The sequence below is a fragment of the Microcebus murinus genome, chromosome 12 (genome assembly GCF_040939455.1).
Source record: "Microcebus murinus isolate Inina chromosome 12, M.murinus_Inina_mat1.0, whole genome shotgun sequence".
Lineage (NCBI taxonomy): Eukaryota > Metazoa > Chordata > Mammalia > Primates > Cheirogaleidae > Microcebus > Microcebus murinus.
Genome location: NC_134115.1, coordinates 31,156,594 through 31,180,236, shown reverse-complemented (window position 1 = coordinate 31,180,236; position 23,643 = coordinate 31,156,594). Strand labels below are relative to the sequence as shown.

Genomic DNA, 23,643 nt, shown 5'->3' with positions numbered 1-23,643 from the left:
TGCAGCTCTCCCTGTAGTCTCTAAAGCTCTTGACATTTTCTCCAGGTCAGAGACACTGCATGCAAATACCTGTCTGTCTATTCACATTCTGCCACTCAGGCAGCGAGGCAAAAAATCTGGACTCAATCCCTGCCTTGGGATAATTGCTTAGCAAACAGGATGCACATAATCCATTTTCATTATTAATACTCTAGTTAGGAGCCAGGCTCTATGTTTGGTTTCTCATAATGAGAGCTGCCTTACAATGGAGGTGATGCAATCTACCATTCAGCTCACAGCATCGCGAGGAGGCAAAGAAACCCCTCCTGTGGCAGATTTAGATTCCAGGCATTTCTGCTCCTCATAAAGCAGTAGGCTAGATGGGCCCACTATTGAAGAGCAGGACGTGCTGATTTTCCTGCCTGGGTGATTTTGTAAAAATGTCTTGCCTGCTCATTTGCTTATTGTATATTATGTGTTCTTAATCTGGGTCCGATAGCTCCTTCGAAGGCGTCTGCCCCCATACCGTTGCACACCCAGGGAGTGAAACTGCTGGCACGAAGTAGAATAGAGTTTGAAAGTGATTGTCAAGCAGAGCTAATTCAGATGTAACCAGCACAATCGTCGTGGCTGGCTCAACCACGCAGCAGAAACCTGGTTAGTTTTTAAAGGTTATTTTTTTAAATGCTTGAACTAGAGGTGTTTCCTGAAGAGAGTTAAAGGACTTCTTGGTGAAATCTGTTCTCCTTCTCCGGCAACTTTCATTCCATCTCAGTGGAAGGGGGTTTGCTATTAAAAGAAAAGATAATCCATTATCACTATGAGTCTCGGACTGCCAGGGGGAAGCCTGCAGCTGACTGGAAGGAAAGGCTGATAACTTGCATTTAAAGAGAAAAAAATATCAGCTGCCAGTTGGTGTCTTGCCATCAGTCAGAAATCCACCATCAATTTGTCCACAGGCAGAGGGACTGGGACCCTTGGAGAATTTGCAATGGGATTTGAAAGCTTCCTATTTACCTCTAGGTGATTAGTTTGAGCCCAGTTTGGATCAGCGGTGACTGAGATCATTATTTTTATCAAGCTCTTTGGTGACAGGTGTCCGTATTATAAGAAACAAATTGGCACTAATTGGGCACTCCTGTTGGCATCTTGGCAGGAGAGAGCAACAATGGCTTGATCTGGGGAAACTGCACATTAACAGGAAGGGGGCACCTGTGCTGGACGTACTCGGTCTGTTCTGTTGTTATTGTTTATTTGCCTTTGTTGGTTTCAAGAATTTGAGACATGCTAATTTTGAGTGTGGCAGTTTTCACTAGCATTCTCCCAAGCTCCAATACATACCTGCACAAACACACACACACATCCATGAGAGAATTCTTCAAAATAGTATGCTTATGAAAAGCCTGTCACTCTGGTTATCTAAGATGACAGATACTCCCATGATCCCACAAGGATCAAGACATAAGTTCTTGGTGGGCAAGGTCATCGTACTTTTTGTTCACCAGTGTACCTGGCAGGCAGTCTGGCACATGTAGATGCTGAATAAATAATTGTTAAGTGAGTACATATTTGTCAAATTAACAGATGAATGTACTCTCTCTTTCTCTCTTGGAGCTGTAAAATGAATGACAATCCTTTCAAGTTGAATCCTAGACATTTAGAGTTGGACTGGACCTTGGCATTCATCTGAAAAAAAAAATGCCACCAGTGTTCACATGAGAAAGAAACACTAGGGTCTTGGTGAGATGAGTGACTGAACAGAGAACAGAATCTTGGTCCTCTGAGCCCTGGTGTGTTGCTATCTCAATGCTTTTTCTGAGAGAGATTTCAGAGCACAGGATATTGCTGCTAATGAACGGAGAAACCCGATTTCTATATTGAGATTCTCTCCTGATTATGAGGCCTCAAGAAAATCACTTAACACTATAGGGTTTCTGCTGTTTACAGTGTATCTGGGAGATAGATAGACAAATAACCAGGCAATTAAAATAAAGAACGCTACCTTTGAAGAATAGGGAAACAACTTGGAAGACACAAGCAAAAACTACTAACATCATATGGGGGTAAATTATTTTTCAGCTCTCAATTAGGTACGTTGGATTAGAACATGCAAGGCTCGTGAGAGGTGGCCCTTGATTTAATAAGTCTTAAGGGCCCACGTGGCGATTTCAGGAGTGACTTGCCCAGCATTCTGTAATGAACCACCAGGGGGGAGTAGAGGTCAATTTGCTTTGCACCAGAGGAGGTGGAGTGATTTGTGTTTGTAATTAAGGGGATGTAGGAGAGAGGAGGCAAGACTTAGGCCAATGCAAATTTGAGGTGTCCTGTTCTTACAGTATCTTCCATATCAGTGGCATCTACACAGAACGACTTCAAGCTTTGAGTTCTCACTGTGAACCTGGAGCAACTCCTTGGAACCTTATGCCATTGTGGTAAGATGCCAGAAATAGAAGTCTAGAGAGGAAGGATGATACAATATGGCTACTTGGTTATAGATAATTTAAATATCCATTTATCGATAGCAAGGGACACAGAAACAGATGAAGCTCTTTGACCAGCCAGAAACCGTACCATCCAGACTTTTGTTACAGCAAGTAGCTCATCTGATGAAGTTGGTTGCAATTATCCTTTTTCTAATGCAGTTGTTCATAAATTTTCATAAAGTGGATAAAATGAAAAAAAAACATGTAGTCTAATCAGAAAAGTGTATGATGATCTCATAGCAGTCTCTTTAAAAATTGACAATAATTATACATATTTATGGGATATTGAGTGATATTTCAATACATGTATACAGTGTATAATGCTGAAAGCAGGACAATAAGCACATGCATCACCTTAAACATTTAGCATTTACTTGTGTTGAGAACATTCAAAGTTTTCTCTTCTAGATATTTGAAAATATACAACAAATCATTGTTATCTATAGTCACCCTACAGTGCTATAGAACACTGGAATTTATTCCTCCTAGCTAGCTGGGAAATTTGTATCCATTAACCAACCTCTTTCTATTCTCCCATCTCCCCTACCCTTCCAAGTCTCTAATAGCCACAATTCTACTCTCCTCTTCTATGAGCTCAACTTTTTTAGCTCCCACATATGAGTGGGAACATGTAGCATTTATCCTTCTGTGGCTGACTTATTTCACCTAACATATTAATAATATTCCCCAGGCTCATCCATATTGCCATAAATGACAGGATTTATTATGACCAAATAATATCCATCGTGTATAGATACCAAATTTTCTTTACCTATTCACATGTTGTTGGACACTTATGTTGATTCCATATCTTGTCTATTGAGACTAGTGCTGCAATAAATATGAAGATGCAAATATCTTTTCAATATACTGATTTCCTTTCCTTTGCATAAATATCCAGTAGTGGATTGCTGGATCATGTGGCAATTCTTGTTTTAGTTTTTTGAGGAACCCCCATATGTTCTTCATAGTGGCTATACTAATTTGCATTCCTATCAACAGTGTATAAGAGTTCTCTTTTCTCTGCATCCTCATCAGCATTTGTTATTAATACTTTTTGCATTTTTGATAATAACCCCATGCTAATTGGGGTGAGATGATATCTCATCATGGTTTTAATATGAATTTCCCTGATTAATGATGTTGAGCATTTTATATATACTTGTTGGCCATTTGAGTAGTATCTTCATTTGGGTAATGTTTATTCAGATTCCTTTGCCCATTTTAAAATTAGATTATTTGTTTGTTTTTGCTGTTGACTTGAGTTCTTTGTACATTCTAGATATAAATCCCTGTGGGATGAATAGTTTGCAAATATTTTCTCCCATTCTACAGGTTGTCTCTTCACACTGTTAATTGTTTTCTGTGCAGAGAGAGGCTTTTTAGTTTGATATAATCTTATTTGTCTATTTCTGCTTTTGTTGCCTGCACCTTTAAAATCTTATCCATAAAATATTTCCTAGACCAGTGTCCTGAAGCATTTGCCTTTTGTTCTCTTGTAGTAGTTTCATAGTTTTGGGTATTGCATTTAAATCTTTAATCCATTTTGAATTGATGTTTATATATGATAAGAGATATAGTGTTATTCTTCTGCATGTGTATATCCAGTTTCCCCAGTATCATTTATTGAAGAGGCTATCCTTTCCCCAATCTGTGTTCTTGGTGACTTTGTAAAAAATCAGTTGGCTATAAATACGGGGACTTATTTCTGGCTACTCTGCACTGTTCCATTGGTCTATGTGTCTGCTTTCATGACATAATCATGCCGTTTTGGTTACTACAGCTTTGTAGTGTATTTTGAAATCTGGTGGTGTGATACTTCTGGCTTTTTCTTTTTGCTCAGGGTTTCTTTGGCTATTCAGGGTATTTTGTGGTTCCATATGAATTTCAGAATTGTTTTTTCTATTTCTGTGGAGAATGTTATTGGTATTTTGGTAGGGATTGCATTAAATCTGTAGATTGCTTTGGGCAGTAATTGTACTAATTCTTCTAATTCATGAACATGGGAATTGTTCCATTTTTGGGTGTCATTTTTTATTTCTTTCAGCACTGTTTCAGAGTTGTTGTTTTTTATCACAGAGGTCTTTCACCTCCTTGGTTAAATTTATTTGTAGGTATTTTATTTACTTATTTATTTTGTAGCTATTGCCAATGGGGTTGCTGTCTAGATTTCTTTTTCAGCTAGTTTGTTATTGGTAGATAGAAATGCTACTGATTTTTCTATGTTTATTTTATATCCTGCAATTTTACTGAATTCCTTTATCAGTTCTAAGATTTTTTTTTTGCCAGAATTTTTTAGTTTTTCTGTGTATAAGATCATGTCATCTGCAAAGAGGGACAATTTGGATGCCCTTTATTTCTTTCTCTTGCCTAATTGCTCTGGCTAAGACTTCCAGTACTGTGTTGAATAAGAGTGGTAAAAGTGGGCATCCTTGTCTTGTTCCAATTCTTAGAGGAAGAGCTTTCAGCTTTTCTCCATTCAGTATGATGTTAGCTGTAAATTTGTCATACATGGCCTTTATAGTGTTGAGGTATATTCCTTCTCTACCTAATTTCTTGTGAGTTTTTATCATGTAGAAATGTTGAATTTTATTGAATATCTGGAAGCTTTTTGCTTAATTTTCATATATTTGTACAGTTACCAAAGTTCTTCTTGTTATTGATTTCTAGTTTTATCACACTGTGGTCTAAAAAGATACTTGATTTTAATTATTTAAGATTTGTTGAGACTTATTTTGTGGCCTAACATAATTTATCCTGGAGAAAGCTCATGTGCTGTTGAGAAAAAAATGTGTACTCTGCAGCTGTTAGATGAAATGTTCTGTAAATATTTTTTGGGTTCACTTGGTTTATAGTGCAGTTTAAGTCTGATGTTTCTTTGTTGGTTGGTTTTCTGTCTAATGCTGAGAGTGGGGTGTTGATGTTCCCAAGTACTATTGTATTGTGGTCTATCTCCAGCTCTAAGAATATTTGCTTTATACTGGGTGCTGGTGTTGGATGCATAAATATTTATAATCATTATATCTATTGCTGAATTAATCCCTTTATCATTATGTAATGACCTTCTTTGTTTCTTTTAATGTTTTTTGACTAAAAGTCTATTTTATTTGATAAAGTATAGTTACTTCTGTTTGTTTTTGGTTTCCATTTGCATGGAATATCTTTTTCCATCCCTTAACTTTTAGTCTATGTGTGTTTTTACAGGTGAAGTGAGTTTCTTGTTGTCAGCATATACTTGAGTCTTTTTTAAAAAAATCCATTCAGCCAGTCTATATCTTTTCATTGTAAATTCAAACTGTTTACATTTAAGGTTGTTATTAATAGATAAGGACTTGCTCCTATCATTTTGTTAATTGTTTTCTGTTTGTCTTATACATCCTTTGTTCCTTTCTTCCTCTTTTATTGTTTACTTTGGGGTTTGGTGGGGTTTTTTGTAGCAATAACATTTGATTTCTTTTTTTCACTGGTGTATCTACTCTACTGGTTTGTTTTATACTTTTGTGTGTTTTCATGATGGTAGATATTATCCTTTTACTTCCAGATGTACAACTCTTAAGTATTTTTTATATGGCCAGTCTAGTGGTGGTGAATTCCTCAGTCTTTTCTTATCTGGGAATTTCTCCTTTATTTCTAAAGGATAGTTGTGCTGGCTATAGTATTCCTGTCTGACATTTTTTTTTTCTTTCAGCTTTTTAAACATATCTTATATTCTTCCTGGTCTGTAATGTTTCTGCTGAGAAATCTAATGTTATTCTGATGTGGATTCCTTTATATGTGACTTGATGCTTTTATTTTGTTGTTTTTAGAGTTCTCTCTTTATCTTTAACTTTTGACAGTTTGATTATAATATGCTTTGGAGAGGTCCTTTTTTGGTTGAATCTATTTGGGGATTTTTGAGCTTCCTATATCTGGATGTTCATGTCTCTCCCCAAAATTTGAGATGTTTTCAGCTATAATTCATTAAATAGACTTTCTATGCCCTTTTGCATTTATTCTTTTTCTAAAACTTCCATAATGTGAATAGTTTTTCCTCTTAATATTGTCCCATGTGTTCTGAAGGCTTCGTTGTTTTTTCAAAGAATGAAGAAAGTCCCTTTCTCTCCCTTTCTGTCTCTCTCTCCACCACCCCCCCTCACTGGTTTATTCCAAAAAACTGGTCTTTAAGTTTAGAAATTCTTTCTTATGCTTTATCTAGTCTACCATTTAACCTCTTAATTATAGTTTTTATTTCATTCATTAAATTCTTCAGTTCCAAGATTTTCCGTTGGTTCTTTATGGTATATATCTGTTGAATTTATTTAGATCATGAATTGTTTTCTTGATTTTGTTGAATTATCTGTATTCTCTTGTATCTCAGTGAGTTTCCTTAAGATCATTATTTTGAATCTCTCTCAGGCATTTCATAGATTTCCTTTTCTTTGGGGGTCTGTTGAAGGAGAAGTGTTATATTCCTTTGAAGGTGCCATGTTTCCTTGCTTTTCATGTTTCTTGTGTTTCTACATGCCATATACACATCTGGTGGAACAGTCACTTCTTCCAATTTTTTCTGGAGTAGCTTTTGTAGACAAAGACTTTTTCCTATAGACATGTCCTATAGTGTCAGTTGGGTAGGGGGCTTTTGGCTTTGTTTCTGAGTGGCTGCAGTAGTATAGACTCTGTATATTTTATTTGGCTATAATTAATGCTAGTGGTCTCTGCAAGTACTTCAATGGCTTAGGTTGCAGTTGTTTGTGGAGGCTGTGGTGCAGCTTTGCTGGGGTTGTGGGTTTCTGGCAGGCCAGTCCCCAGGCCTCAGGGTGAAGTGCACATGCATGCAGTGGCTCTGCTGCTGGAAGGGTGTGTCATTTAGAGTGTCCAGCATCAGGCCTCAAGAGGGCTTATCTTTGGACCTCTGGGTGGCATACATGGGTATGTGGTAGCTCTGCTGCTGGAGGAAATGGGGCTGCTGGTGGCAGTAGTGGGCCCCAGGTGGGCAGTTCTTATGCTCTGGGGAGAACACATATGTCAGTTCCCTCTGTCTTGGGTGCAGCCTCTCTACTGTGCTGGAATGGCTGTTCTGCTGTGTGTACAGCACTTCATGGGCTCAGGTGCTGGGGTCACAGCTGCACCATTGGGTCTAGCTGGTGTTATGATACTTCAGCCCTCTGCATTGATATGGTGGGATATTGGTGGCTCCCCTGGAATGTAAAGATGCAGGGGCATTTGGGCCTTTGGGCAGGATATACTCTGGTGCTGGCTCCTCTCTCAAAATTGTGCCAGGGAGTAGAGGACACCCAGCATGAATTTTCTACAAAATGTATTTTAATCAAGTGACGGAAAAGACCAATTTCCTGGGCATAGATGGCTGACCTTGCATCATGGCGCAGTGAGCCCAGGAAACAGAATGAGATTGATAGCCCACAAGATCACATCCAAATTTCAATTCCCTGTAGTTTGGAAACTAAATGAAATACCTTCCTCCAATTCTCTGGAATCAGGAAGAACCATAGAGCCAGCTCCCAAGAAATGAAGATGACAGAATGCCATAGTCTGCTCCTTCCCTTGTGTGGGTCTCATTCATGGATGATCGTACTATGGCTCTCCTGGGTATAGGTCTCTACAGTGGAGACCAAAAGCCCTGTTAGTGCCTGGCTTTTTGAAATGAAAGAGGGGCTGGGCAGGGAGTAAACCTAGCCCACTGGGTTTCCAAAGAAGCTATTTTCCCAGTTTTCTGTGGGAGACTCTAGTAAAGTGAAATATTATACTTTTATAAAGTACCTGGGCTCTGTATAGTTAAGGTATCTATGACTCAGGTGTTCCATTACCAAGCTTTACTGTTAAGGGCACAGGGAACTTTCTATATTATCAGTCTACACTTTATTAGTTCTGTTTGGTTGGAAACAGAACTGGAAAACACATTTGGATGGGACTTTGACCACTGGAAAATGTTCAAAAGGCTAGGAACCATGACATATGTGGTATAACAATATGTTTGGGTGAGTATTCCTCTATGGGTAATGATTGCAGTCTTTCCCCATTTAAGTTTGGAAGTAATTGAGAAATATAAACAACTAAAACTATCACCTTTATTGTTGGAAAAACTGGAGTTATGGATATGGCTCAGACCTGAAGTATCTAGATTCTAGGAGCTATGCTTGCCAGGATGGAACCTACAGAAAAGACATTAACCCAGCCCATTTCCAGGAGCTTCTGTGGTCTGCCTTGGATCTGTGGAACACCAAGAGCAAGGACAGAGAACGTGCACAGCCATGCCTCTAGAGGGCAGTACCAGGCCCTGGCCAGGTCTTCTCACCACCTGAAAGGGGGAGCAGGGGAGAACACATTTCTCTCTCTGCAGATGAAAAATCGCTGGTCAGGGGCTCAGCCTCACATGTTCAGGAATTTATCCATCTCCCAGTTAGAAAAGGTGGTCCTCGGCTCTTGGGAAGAATGAGGAGAACAGACCAGGAACAAGTGAAACATTCCTTCCCAATACTGCTGGAAGGGGAAAATTCCTATTTTATGGACCAGGACAGAAACATGGCAGAAGAATAAAATGGTTTTCCTGATAGAATATGTTTATCTTGGGAAATAAAAGATTTAGAAGAAGACATGATATTTATCTTTTAAGTATCTGAAAGTTTGTCATGGAAAAGAAGGCAGAAGCACGGGTCCAATCGCTAAAGTACAAAAGGAAACATTTTGTTATTTCTCATTATTAGAGCAATTCTCCTTTCCACCACCAACAAAAATATGGCTTCTTTAGTAACTGGAAGTTTTCAAGCAAAGATTAGGAGTGGAAAATACCTAGGTACTTATTTGGAGTTTGGGAAAATTTCCTATGGTCCTTCTAAACTCTGAGATACTTTGATTCTCTGAAGGGCAACACAGGTCAATACATGTTTGTCTTTTGAGTAGAATGGATTGAGATTGTTCTGAACACACACAACTCTTGAACATATATATGATGAAAACACGGGAAAAGAATAACTAGAAGGTAGTATAGATAATACAAAATGGCTTCTTCTGCCTTTCTACCAAATCTTTATTCATATTATTCTATATTTATATGCTAGGCAATGAAATAATAAGAATGTCAAATCTCTGCCATGTTTTTCTCTTAGTGCAAATACTCTCAGGCAAGAGAAAGAACAGCTAAGAATCCTAGGTATTGTACAAGAATAAAAAGCCTTACAGATCTACTCTATAGCATAGTGCCTATAATTAACAATGCTGTTTGGATAATTTAAGATTTGTGAAGAAGGTAGATGTCTTCCTCCATTTGCATTCCTATAAAGGAATACCTGAGGCTAGGTAATTTATAAAGAAATGAGGTTTGTTTGGCTCACAAGATAGAGAAGCAAGATGCCAGCATCTGCTGCTTTGGGGAGGGCCTCATGTCACTTCCACTGGCAGAAGGGGAAGGGGAGCAGGCATGGCAGATCACATGGTGAGAGAGAGAGAGAGAGAGAGAGAGAGAGAGAAGTAAGCAAGAGAGAGAAGCCACGTGTTTTTAAAACAACCAGCTCTCTGATCAACTAAGAGAGTGAGAACTCATTACCTGGAGGAGGGCACCAAGCCATTCACCAGGGTTCCACTCCAATGACCAAAACACCTGCCACTAGGCCCCACTTCTAATACCGGGGATCAAATTTCAACATGAGGTTTCCACGGTCAAATATCTAAACTACAGCAGGAGATCTTAAGTGTTCTTATCACAAATACATATGCACAAAAAGATCACTGGTAGAAAATATACTCTGAAAGGTAAAATAAAATAAAATAAAATCCTGGGTAATCCACATTCTGATAATTAGCCCAAAAATGAGTTGAAAGTAAATGTAAACAGTTACACCATTTCCATTTCACTTTACTCTCTCCAGAAAAACACCAAAATGGTTCACTATATTCTTTAACACATTTTCTTTCCCCAATAAAGAAGCTTGGGAATAAATAAGCTAAGTCTATATCCATATCGGGAGATACCAGGAAAGGCCCCTGTTTGAAAGTGGCTCATCTTATCTACTGCCTATAAATTCTTCCATGAGAACTTACTTCTATCAAAACAGAAATGTCACTGGAAGGAAAAAAATGAGAACCATCAAGGGAGCTCTATTTGCAGGGCTTACTGTAAAATGGCCCTTGAAAACAGACCTGTTGGGGAGTCAATGACATTTATATTACTATATTGCTAAAATTTTGCTCTGATAATGAATTAGTTTATAGAAGCTGAAACCCAGAAGTGTTTGTCCGGGGAACTAAACAAGTTTTTCTAGTATCACGGATGCTTACCTTCCCCGCGTGGGCATCTGGTTTCTTTATCTCCCAGCACGTGTAGCAATGCTCATCACTTATAAATTTCTCTATCTTCCCTTATTTGTTCCATACATAGTATTAAATATAAGTTGACTATGAGCTCATTTAAGGAGGAACCATGTTTCTTATGTTTCTATACTTCTAAGAAGCTGAGTAGCAAAGTAGAAAGATTATAAACTTTCAAGTTGAACTGAGCTTGCTTTGAATTTCTCTTAGTCATTTTGAAGCTCAATTTCCTCCTCTGCAGGCACTCCTGAGAAACTGTTGTATCCAGATATCTGACCCAGTGGTTAGCACAGTGTCAAAAGTCCAAGATTCTCCACAGGAGTTTGTGAGATGATTGACAACTCACTTGAGCATAAACAGGCTTGGTCTGAGGTGTTGGGAGAGGGACGAGGAGAAGGTGAAAGGCAGTTATGTGTCCAAGGACCTGGTGACTCCTGCATTTGCCCTGTTTTATGACTTATTTAAGGTGGCCTTGAAGTGCATACTGAGTTGGAAATTTTGATTTTTATTTCCTATACTGAGACAACCAGTTAGGCTTGTACATGGGAAGCAAACTTTCTTGCCCTTCTCCAAGGAGCTTCTGTTCAGTTCTGTTTTCTTTTTTTTCCTGTCTGTATAATAAATGATTGGCTGGTATCAGTACTTGAATTAAATGTGAAATTCACCTCAGAAAATTTCAGTCTGCCCATACCTGACTTAATTAAATTTTAAACTTCTTGATGGCAAACAACTTACGTTGCCTCCTGTCTACCTTAGTGTCTTTTATGTCAAGTAACAGAAATAAAAACAACCCCAAATGGCTTAAACAATTTATTGTCCCACTTAAGATTCCTATGATACAGAAGTTTTGGGGTTGATACGACATTACCAAGGACTCAAGTCCTTCTTTATCTCTCCTTGGCCATCCTCAGCTCGTTGGCTTGTCCTAAGTCTGATCACCCTGTTAGTTGCAGAAAGCTTGTGTGTGCTTTGTTGAACAGGTACTATGTTGAACAAGCACAACTCAGGAGCAATCAAAATGCAACTGTTTTCTCTTTACCTCTCCCTGCCCCTTCAAACCTTATTCAGAGTAATTTTTGCCAATCCCTAGATGAAACCCCCAGCAGGTTCATAAACTTCTACTTGCTCTTAGTTAATAGATAAGCCTACAATCATGCTAAGCTACAAACACAATCTTTTTTTAATTTTTTTTGAGACAGTCTCACTCTGTTGCCCAGGCTATAGTGCAGTGGCGTCAACCTAGCTCCCAGCAGCCTCAAACTCCTAGGATCAAGCGATCCTCCTGCATCAGCCTTCCAAGGAGCTGGGACTATAGGCGCATGCCACCACGCCTGTCTAATTTTTTTTTTTTTTTTTTTTTTTAGAAAAGATGGGGTCTCACTCTCGCTCAGGCTAGTCTTGAAACTCCTGACCTCAAGTGATCCTCCCACCTTGGCCTCCCAAAATGCTAGGATTACAGGAGTGAGCCACCATGCCCAGCCTGCAAACACAATCTTAATTTGATAATAAGAATGGCCAAGTAGAGGATATCATCCCAACCTCTTAATTTGATGTGGTATAAGATTTTCTCCCCCCACTGCCCTGCCCATGCCAGCTTTGGACTGGGATCCTGCAGTGAGGAGGAAAGTTGTGGGGCAGGGGTGGGTGGCTATGGAGTGTAGCCTGCCCCCTGGGGAGGGTATTTTATCACTGGCATTGTTTAGAATTGCCGATGCATGGTAAAAACAGACTGACTTTTAGTCAGCATTGCTATTTTTCTAAAATTCTCCAAAGACAGGTGGTGTTGCCCTCCCTTGCTTGCCCTTGTGGTGGGCTGCTCTCTCGGCCCTCTCTTGGCACACCGGGAGGCTGTGGTGGCCAACCTCCCTACTTGCTAGAGGAGTGGAAGAGGAGTAGGTCCTAGAGGAGTAGTAGGGGGACAGGAAAGGTCTTATATCTATTTATATGTTTGCTTATGTGTCTATTGCTTTTATTTATTTCTTAGTGTTGTCTGAAACCGACTCATCTGGGGCACTTTTGTGGGCTGATAAGACATTTCCATCAATGGGGTCACTCACCTACAGTTTTCCTAATGTGGTAGATACATCCCTTGTTTGGATGGTCAGTCAGGACTCCTTCCTCAGCCCCAGGAGACTAAAGTTCACCTCTGGGGCATTGCTGTTGGGCTCCCTCTGCCCCTCAAGGTGGCCTGTGATGACCCCGGGTTGTCTCTCCTCTGAGTGGCCCATGGCTAGTACTTGGGAACCACGTCTCATTCACCCTGATAGACTCTGGGAGTACAGATCAACCTCAAAGTGCCAGCTCTGGCTTGGCTCCACTGGGCCTGTTAGCCCTTCTCATATCCTCTAGAGCTGTGGTCTGTAACCCCCAGGCTACAGACCAGTACCAGTGGCCTGTTAGGAACCAGGCTGCACAGCAGGAGGTGAGAGGTAGGCAAGTGAGCAAAGCTTCATCTGTATCTACAGCCGCTCCCATCTCTCACCTCACCTCCTGAGCTCTACCTCCTGTGAGATCAGCAATGGCATTAGATTCTGCATTATGGTGAGTGTTATAATTATTTCATCATATATTATAATGTAATAGAAATAAAGTGCACAATAAATGTAACGCGCTTGAAGCATCCTGAGACCATCCCCTCCATGCCTCTCCCACCTCTAATCCATGGAAAAATTGTCTTCCATGAAACTGGTCCCTGGTGCCAAAAAGGTTTGAGACTGCTGCCTAGAGGCGAGAGGCAACCCCAGTTCTGCAGCTTCTCCCAAATGCAGGGACTATGCACGGAGTCCAGCCTCTCCAAGCTTAAGGTGTGGCAGTTCCTACCCCTCCCTGTTTCCTCTGGAGGGAGGAGGAAGCACAGCATGGTAACAACCCTTTCTAAAGAAATATTAATGTTATCTCAAAAATACTCCGTTCCCTTCACATCTTACCCCAAGAGTTGTGGAGCTGGTTTTTGCAAGACCCTTTGGAAGTATGGCATAAGGGGAGGTCAGCTCGCCTTTGCTGCATGTCTGCTCTGTAGCACCCTGGCATCTCAGGTAGTCTTGTCTCAACGTCCAGTTACACAGGCATGGCCACCTCCAACAGAAGAGCAAGCGACACTCTTCCTATACGTCTGGAAACCTCTTTCCAATCAATCCAGAATACTTCCTCTTATATCCCACTGGTCAGGACTGGGTGCCAGGTCCTCCCCTAAATAAATAGCTTTCCAGGAGTGCCTTAGACTAGTAAATATTTATTATTGAGCCAGAGATAAGGTTACCTTCCAGAGTACATGATCATGGTGGAGAAAGGTGATGTGCGACCAAATTCAGAGAACAGGTACCCAGTGACATCTGCTAATTGAGCATGCAGTATCTGTCAAATGATAATGACTTTGGAAAGCTCAGTGGCAAGGATGTCTGCCAATAAATTCAATCTACCCTAAAAATCATTAGGCTTTTGGAGGCGAATGACAGGGTTGGAGAAAGTATGGATGGGGCTGCACAGATGGCTCCAATCAGAACAAAAATGGGCTGGCGGTGAAAGGTGCTCATGAAATAGGATCTTTGGGGCTGTCAGAACTCTCATGGTTTCCTGTCTGTGAGCAGACTTCAATGAAGGCCCATCTCTCTGTGGGCTTTTCCTCTCTGGGGGATGCTCCCCCTGCTCGAGTTTGATCAGCCATCGAAGACCTCGTTTGACCTGCTGCAGCGAGCTTTTCCCTTGGTTGCTCTGTGGATAGCCCAAGGCCTCTTGAATGAGCTTAGTAGACTCTTGCTCCCTTTCATCTGGGGGTGGGGAGGCAGGTGCTCAGTCGAGTGCAGGCTGCTCCCCAGCATGCTCTTGGGCCCTTCTGCCAAGCCCCTTTTCTGTCCTGACCCGTGAGATCTTGCAGTCTGCTTCCCACTGTCAATCAGGCTGAATCGTGTCAAATTATGCAGTGCTACACTCAGCCACAAGAGCCGGGTTGAGACCTACAAATTCATTTACACATGCAACTTAAGCCAAGATCTTTTTCTCAGGTCTGCAGTGGTGATGAAAAGAAATGGGATGCCAAGGGCCAAAGAAGTGGTATAGGAGGTTAAAACTATGCCCTTTTCCACAAACCCCACAGGGCCAAGCCATTGTGCTGCCCTGTCTAGCTCTGATTTCCTTTGTTCGCTAGGTAACAGTCTCTAAGATACTCCCACCTCCATTCTAGGGATTTAGAAAATAAAGTTTTATTGGTGGATTTCTATTTGCTTTATCTTGAATGTGTTGTACATTATCTCAGTATCTTCTTTCCATGGCTTAATTTAAGATCTACATTATCAGTAATTCTAGACTACGTCAAGTTTGCTGCTGAATTATGGTGTTTTTTTTTTTTGTTTGTTTGTTTGTTTTTTTAAAGCATCATTTGACAGGGTAAGGCAGGCAGTCTGGACAAATAAGGAAGGTGTTAAGAAGCACACCCAAAATAGTATACCCGTGTACATGTGTGTATGTGTGCCAGTATACTTTTATATATTTAAATATGATACAGAGATAAACATTTTATGTCTATAGATATATGCTACATCTAATTCAAGGTGGAGAGACAACAGTAGGAAGGTAATGCTCAGGTGCTAGAAGTCTTCACAGCTGCATTTCTTGAGCCTATTTGTATAATCCCTGATTTTACTTTTTTTGGAAAGGGTGGGGGTGGACTCAGAGGTGGAAGGAGGGGAAAATGAAATTTGATGACTAGAGGAGCCTGCTGCTCACTGATTTAACCTGGGATCATAGAGCTCTTAAAGTTGGGGTCCTTATCTTGCCTATTCCCCTACTAAATCCTCATTCTTTTCTTTGTTAGGGAGCAAGGCAGGTATCATTTCATCTTTGTACATCCCAAAGTGTATTCCTTTGGGGAAATTACATGAGAAGCTGATTACTATGTGTTGTTAGTCCTGGTTTTCTGCATGGTTGGAGGCTACTCTCCCTAAAGAATTCTCAGACTCTTGAGGTTTTCAAGCTTGCTTTAAACTGTGTGTAGTTTACACATTCATGCAGCCAATATTAACAAGAACTATTATAATATTTACATGGTGCTTCTTATGTGCTTTTATACTGTTCTCTGGGATTTCCAGATTTCCCAGATTTAATTCACAAGGTACATATACAATCATTGTCTCTGCTTTACAGATGTGGGAACAGAGACCTAGAAGGTTAAATAACTTACTGAAAGTCTCAGAGCTGATAAGACATGTACTCAGAATTTGGACTCAGGCAGTCTGGTTTGGGGTTTGAATTCATAGCCACTTTGCCATTCTATTCTCACTTTGCCTTCAGAGGTAATGGGGGAAACAGGAGAGATGGACATTGTCTGGATGCTTAATAAATGAGAAGCCATGGAATTGGAGAGAAGGCAGCATGCAGTGTTTAGCTCACTCTCACTGTGTATCTGCTCAGTATCATACTAGTGGCTCAGTTGCCATTAAGACAAGGGTAGAATGCCCTTAGCATTATGCTACAGAGACATCAAAACATCTAACAGAAAAACAGTAGGCACTTTTCCTATAATTCTGGAAGCCCCTTCACTGTTGCCAGAGGTACATGGTGAGTCATGCATAGAGTGGTTATTCTCAAATGGTTCAGGCTGCTATCACAAATTACCATAGATAGACTGGCTTAAACAACAGAAATTTATTCCTTACAGTTCTGGGGGCTGGGAAGTCCAAGGTAAGTATGGTCAGGTTCTGGTGAACCCACTGCTTGGTTTACAGTTGGCTGTCATCTTGCTATTAATGTATATTCTCATGTGGCAGAGAGAAGAGAGAAAGGAAGCAGGCTCTCTCATGGCTGTTTGTAAGGGCACTACAAACAGCTCCACCCCCATGATCTAACTACCTCCCAAAAGCCTTGCCTCCAAATATCGTGGATCAGAGCTTCAACATATGAATTTGGGGGTGACACAAACATTCAGACCATAGAACTTTGCTTGAGCTTCTCAGCCTTTAGCTCTGGTTCTTAAGGACTGATTATATGCAAAGTTTGTCTTTATAGTAGCCATTGTTGGGTGTATGTAGAGAGCAGGTGGAGAAGGAAGAATAGTGAGGCAAAGACTTAGTGTAAGAGATATTAAAGAAGAGTCAGAGGAGTCAGGCAGACCTTTCTATTCTTATGCCTTCCTCTGCTTCCAGAAAAAGCCTTCCTTTCAGTCAGCCAAGCACACTTTACCATATCCCCTGAGTACGCACTGCCTTGCCTCTGAGCATTTACATGCCCCCTCAACTGGGGATCTCATTCCCAGCCTCTGAGGAATTCTTCCACTATCTTTAGGATCTACTTAGAAGTGCATCTCATCTGCACTGTCTTGCCTAGCACTCCTGTTTCTAAGACTGTTGACAGATGGACCCTCAGCAGAACAGGTTGAGGTTCACATCTGGGGATGTGTGATTAGGCATGAAGACTCATCTTTGGTCTAGAGGGCAGTGTCTGAGTCAGACTGCAGGCTCAGTAACCGCAGTTGGTGAGAAGGCCCTGAGAGTTGTCCTTGCCAGAGCTGAGCTTGAATTCTGGCGAAGTCAAGCAATACCCATGTTACAGCCAAAAGGTCAAACAGCCAAGTGTGGTCAACAAGAGCAGGGCATCAGGGGAAATCTGGTAAGTCTAGCTGTACCCCAGTTTTAGGCCTCACCTTGGGGGCATTGGACCCAGGATCTCTCCCCTCCAGATTTCACTAGTGTACATACTTACGGTCATTGTCATTCTCATGGTATTTGATCCTTTACACTTTTGTACTGCTAGTAAATGTTTTGTGTGTACTGTCTCTCCAAGCTCCTTGAGAACCTAAATGCATATATATATATATGCATCTCTCTAGTACATATGATTATTCTGTATATATCTGATAGCCATACCAGAAATATCTATTGCATGAATGAATCCAAGCCATCCTATCTATTATGGGTTGGATTTTGTCCCTCAAGAAAAAAGTATACTGAGTCCTAAGCTCTAGTGCTTCAGAATGTAATCTCCTTTGTAGACAGGGTCTTTACAGAAGTAATCAAGTTAAAATGAGGTTATTAGGTGAGCTCTTGTCCAGTACGACTGGTGTCCTGGGAAATTTGGACAGAGAAAGACACACACAGAAGGGAAGATGGTGGAGAAGAGGGCCACCTACAAGCCCAGGAGAGAAAAAAAAAGAGCACACCCTCCTCTTGCTGTGGGCCTTAGGAAGAACCAACTCTGCCAACACCTTAATTTTGGATTTCTGGCCTTCAGAACTGTGAGAAAATCCGTTTCTGTTGTTTAAGCCACCCAGTTCATGGTACTTTATTACGGCAGCCTTAGCAAAGGAATACAGGGTCTTTTACTTACAGAGCACTTACTCTGTTCTAATCACTTTACAAGTATTAACTCCTTTAATCTAATAAAATCTCTCTGAGATAGGTACAATAATATCATTACTAAAGAAGAAGAAACTGAGATGCAGAGAAGTTAAGTAAATTGCCCGAGCGAGATGCCTCAGATAGTAAGCAGCAGAGTCAGGATTGGAAAGTAGGCAGTCTGGCTCCAAACACATAGTCTTAACTGCAATGCCAACCCGGAAAATGCCCTTTAATGCAATGATTATAAACTGCTGGACTCAGGTCACGTTCAGCGCATATGTGTTCTATTTGACCTTGGGGCAGAATGCATTTTCCAGAGGTGCATGCAACCACATCTCTTACCCGACGTGCTCTTGTGTGTTGTGCCCCTGCCATTCTGAATCAAAGGATCGAGTTGATTTCTCTGCCTCCATAAGGCGAGGTGGGCACTGTGACTGTTTGACCCAGGCATCCTTAAACTACTGCCTGCGGGTGGCATGCGGGTGTTTTTGCCCGTTTGTTTTTTTACTTCAAAATAAGATGTGTGCAGTGTGCATAGGAATTTGTTCACAGTGTTTTTAAAACCATAGTCTGGTCCTCCAACGGTCTGAGGGACAGTGAACTGGACCCCTGTTTAAAAAGTTTGAGGACCCCTGGTTTGCCCAATAGCATAGGATGAAAGTGAGGCTGTGACCAGTCCGAGCATGGTCCTTAACTGGCCTGGAAGCTTCTACTTTCTGTCTCTTGGAAGCCAGTTGCCACGTAAAATGTGCAGCTTCTTGAGATCACCATGCTGTGAAGTGGGCAAGAACAAGGAGAAAGGGTGGAGGATGAGACATCACGCAGAGACAAGGCAGGTAGGGGGAGGTCGCAAAAGAGTGTAGGTACAAAGGTGTCAGCTATGTGGGGATGAATAATCCAGTTTGGAAGTGGATCCACCCAGCTGATGCCAGGTGGGGCAGAAGCGAGTCACTCGGCAGAACTCTTTCCAAATTTCTGAACCGCAAGTCATGAACAGAATAAAATGGCTGTTTTAAGCCACTACTTTTGGGGTCCTTTGGTACACAGATAACTAATAAATCTTGTCTGAAAAGACGGTGTTTTGAAATAATTTGTTGCCAACAGTTATAGGCTGGGAGAGGTCTCTTCTCTCTCTCACCCCTACACACCTCTGCACATACCCCTCTCCCGAGGCACAAGGATTTTCAGCTTTTCCTGAAGAAGTAGGATAGCCACACTTGCCTGAGATCTTCAGAAGGGGTGACAGAGCACACACACTCTCTGGAGTTTCCGGCACCCCTAGCAGGCCCGCTTTCCTTGTTTACACTAGCTGCCTGTCCCACGCAGGTATCTGGATTTGTGATGTAGCTCTGGCTGTTTCATTAAAACCTTCCACTAAGTTCACACTAGTTAGCAGCATACCCTGGCTGGTCCACACGGCCCTGCCACTGCGCCAGGGGTGGCAGTTCCCAAGCCACTGCCCCGTCCCGTCCTCCTTTTCCTCTCCACGCAGTGTCCAACGCTCTGGAGGGCCGGGGCACGCAGCCAGGCCATCACACCTTCCAAGGCTTTTCTTGTTTGCTTGTTCGCGACCGCAGGAGGGGTGCTTCTCCAAAATTGAAACTTCATACTGTGCCATTCCTTCATCTCATTTCCAGGCCCCCTGCTGCGTGACCGTGTGACACATAGTCATTCTGTGAGAATCGAGAAGGATATTGGCAGTTTGGGAGCTGTTGTTCCTGCTTATGTATGCAAAGAACATAATTGCTAAGTGCATCATCTGCTGTAATTTACACATCCACATATAGCACTGAGCAGGCCATTCTCCTCTTCCACGGGCACCCAGGGTTGAAGTTGCAAACACACTTTAGCCGAGAGAAGCTGGCTGTTTTCCAAGGCCCAAGGCAGCCCAGTGGAAGAGTTGAACAGTGTGATTTCTAAGACCTCCAAAAATGAGACTGGCAGAATTTCTTCCTAGATTATTTAGAATTTTCACAGAGAAGATGCAAAACCCATTATCTGCTGCATCTCACCCCTTTATTCACTCTTTTCAAATGAGTTTCAGGCCCCTTGTAGGAGCTAGTGGTAATGCCAGACCTAGGGATTTGCATCTTTGTGTAAGAGATGCTATTAAATAAGGGAGTTGACCCCTGCCCCCAGGACACAGACCTTGGAGCAGAACAGCTAAACATGTCTTCAGAGGATTTCACTGGGGAGAAAGCACTTCCCAGAGGCAGATTCGTTCAGATGTGTCAAGTTTAACCGCACCTTAAAGGGGCATTATTCTGACTTTCTTCCACTCTCGGGTTTGTACTTATTTCTAAGGTGGATAGAAATGTTCATTGTTAGATGATGAAGTGGGAAGGGCCTTTTGCCAGGACACTTAGGTGAGGACCCAGCACTTAGGCTAATCCATTTTAGCAGCACTGCTAAGGTGGCCCCAGTTGTGCCCCAGAGCTGTTTCTTCCAAAAGCTACAGATATGATCAGCACCCAGAGTCGTGAAGGGCACATAGTAGAATAAGGCATCAGTTCTGCTCTCTACAAGGTTGTATTTCAAGCTTACATTTTAGACAAGACACACAGCTAATACATACAGAACAATTACTTTAGAGGACCAGGCAAGAAGAATGTCAGGAAATTCAAACCCAGGCATTACGACAGATGGTCAGTTTCTAGTCTCAGGCTGGCTGGATTTGAATCCTGGCTAACCCACTTATCAGCAGTGCAATATGGGGAAATTTACACAACCAGTCTGCCTCAGTTTTCTCATTTGTGAAATGGGTATAAATAAGAATATATCTGTCAGTGTCGCTGTGGAAGTTAAAGGACATAAAACAGGACTCAGAACTTGGTGAACGGTAGCCCTCGGTATTTTGTCTGTAATTCTGTAGCACATGAATGTTCTTTCTGGTCCTTGTGATTTCCTTCATAGGTTCCTCATGAGATTGACAGTAGCACCCTTAGTCACCAGGCCCCTGCTCGCAGATCTAGCTACGAAGGACAATGGAGGTGAGTTGGCCTTTGGTACCAACAGCACTGCGCTGCCATTTCTCAGCTGTTTCACTCTGGGGCACAAGGTTATCCTGTCTTCATCTCAGATGAAGACAACAGTACCTATACTTCAAAGGACTGTTATAAGGTGATTATGGGTTAAATTGTATTTCCCAAAAAGATACGTTGCAGTCCCAACCCCCAGTCTCTATGGATGTGGCCTTATTTGGAAATAGGGTCTTCACAGATGCAATCAACTTAAGATGAGGTCATTAGGGTGGGCCCTCATCCCATACAGCTGACATCCTTATGAGAAGAGGGAAATCTGGACACAGACATATACACAGAGGAGGGTGCCATGTGAAGACACACAGAGGGCAGACAACTGCATGAAAATGAAGGCAGACATTGGAGTGATGCTGCCACAAGGCAAGGACTGCCTGGGCTACCAGAAGCTGGAAAAGGCAAGAAGGATCCTCCTCTAGAGACATCAGAGAGAGAGCATGGACCTTCAAACACCTTGATTTTGAAGTTTTGGTCTCCACAGCTGTAAGAGAATAAATTTCTGTTGTTGTTAAGCTACTCGGGTTATGGTACTTTGTTATGGCCATCCTAGGAAACTAACACAAAGATCATGTAGACGATGCAATCCTAAGTGTGTGCCATACAGGGGGCGTTCAAAGGTAGTTACTCTGAAGGCTACAGAACAGTGAATACTATGCCCTGTATCTGCTACTGGGGAGATAGCTTACTGGGTCAAGGGAGCAAAGGAGAGGGCTGAATTCCTTAGTATGCACGTGGATCCTTTAGCTGCAAGTTTTCAGTGGGTGGCTCTCCTAGCTCTTCCACTGAGCCCCTGGTGTCTCACATGAGGGAGAGTGGAGCCCATGTGGGTCTTCAACCACTAGAGGGCATTTGAAAGACATCAGATCAACAGAAGCTGCCCTCCCGTGGTCAACCAAAGGCCACATATTCTGTATGACCCACTTTGCAAAAGTAGGAAATAAATGATTCAAGCAATGAAATTAGTTATTGGTTTCTTTTGTCTAGTAGCTAAGTCAGATGGTTGAGTCAGGGATTCTGGGCAGGTAGAGTGTAAACATTTCAGTGTGTGGCCTGTCTTACTTGGCCATAGTAATAGCTATTTCTCCATCTGTGTAAGAACAGGCAGGAAAAAGAACTCTGGAAGTACAGAAATAATTTTAAAACAACCAAAGAACAATAAGTGATAGATTTAAACCCAGTTATAGGCTCCATTAACAAAACCAAGCAAGGCTATTAAAATAGGAAGTCTGCAGATGGGATACCTATTATATGCACTTTGGAAAGGTTCAAAGTGAAGCTTTTAGATGAGAATCCCATTTAATGGAGATCCCTATAATTCCAAATCTGGCAAGGGATTAGGGGCTGAACAGGAAAGGCAAAATCCACAGAGGTGAGGTTGGGATTAGAGATTTAATTCTGTCTTATTTTTTTCCAGAATATTACGGGAGTACAAATGTTTTGGTTACATGGATTGCTTTTGTATGACTTGAGTCAAAGTTATAAGTATGTCGATCACCCAGATAGCGTACTTTGTACCCGTTAGGTGTGATCTCACCCATGTTCTCCTGTCTCTTTCTCAGTGATTGACATTCTGGCTGCCTCTGGACAGCTCACTTAACCTGCCTGGGTCATGGTTTCCCTTGTATAAAACAAGGATAATACCACTCATCAGATCAATTTTCTAGAGTTCTTTCAGGTCCCCTAATGAAAAGCACATTATAAACACAGATTGTAATTATACCTGAGAGCGCTTTTTACTCTGAAGGAGCCAGAGGGCTTTTCTGTCTTTCAAACTTCAATTATGAAAGTTAGAATCTTATGCATTTGTCAGAGGTGGATAAAAATTTATTCATAATATGAATCATATAAGAGCAGGTTAATGATGCTCAAAACCTAAACGTGGGGCCTTACCAAGATAAACAGATGACCTGGAACCTGGAGACTTAGAGTCTAGTCCTCATTTTTCCAGTAATTAACCCTGGGGCCTTAGGCAAGTGATTTCACCTTGCTGTGACTTAGAGTCATCATATAGTTGGATCAGAAGAGTGTTTTCCAAACTTCAGTCACTCTCTTCATGGTTTTCACCATGTCCCCAAACCATTTATATTATTAACATTTATTTTTATTTGTTAAATTAATGAACCTTTTAAATGTAGATAGGTACTACTCACTATAGCCTGGTCCTAAACAACAATATCCATAACATTTCAGGTTTGTGCTAGTTTATAAAACTATATATATATATATAGAATACTCGTTGAAAGAAAAATATAATTAGGAAAAAAATACTCTTTACTTGTACACCACCTAAAAGTCATCTCAAATCCCATGTTTAGTACATGTACCAATTAGGGGAAAAATGGTCTAGATTAATTCCTCCAAACATATGAATCTATGAAAGAAATTAAAGAAGCAGAAAAGCAGCTTATGGCTGTGATAAAATTGGACCTATGGTATAGCAGAGAAGAAGCTATGATTTTTTTTTTTTAGATTTACAGAGTTTTCCCCACCAGACAGACGTGTTAATGCCTGATA

General features: G+C 41.4%; 1 long non-coding RNA gene across 1 annotated transcript in view; it reads left to right on the top strand.

Moving 5' to 3' along the window:
- The window catches only part of LOC105855976 (uncharacterized), a 36,737-nt gene extending 15,094 nt beyond the window's left edge, over nucleotides 1-21,643 (top strand). Inside the window, exons 4-5 of the long non-coding RNA XR_012922182.1 lie at nucleotides 21,005-21,081; nucleotides 21,362-21,643. This is a non-coding gene — a long non-coding RNA (uncharacterized LOC105855976). The remainder of the gene's footprint in view (nucleotides 1-21,004; nucleotides 21,082-21,361) is intronic.
- The last annotated feature ends 2,000 nt before the right edge of the window (nucleotides 21,644-23,643 follow it).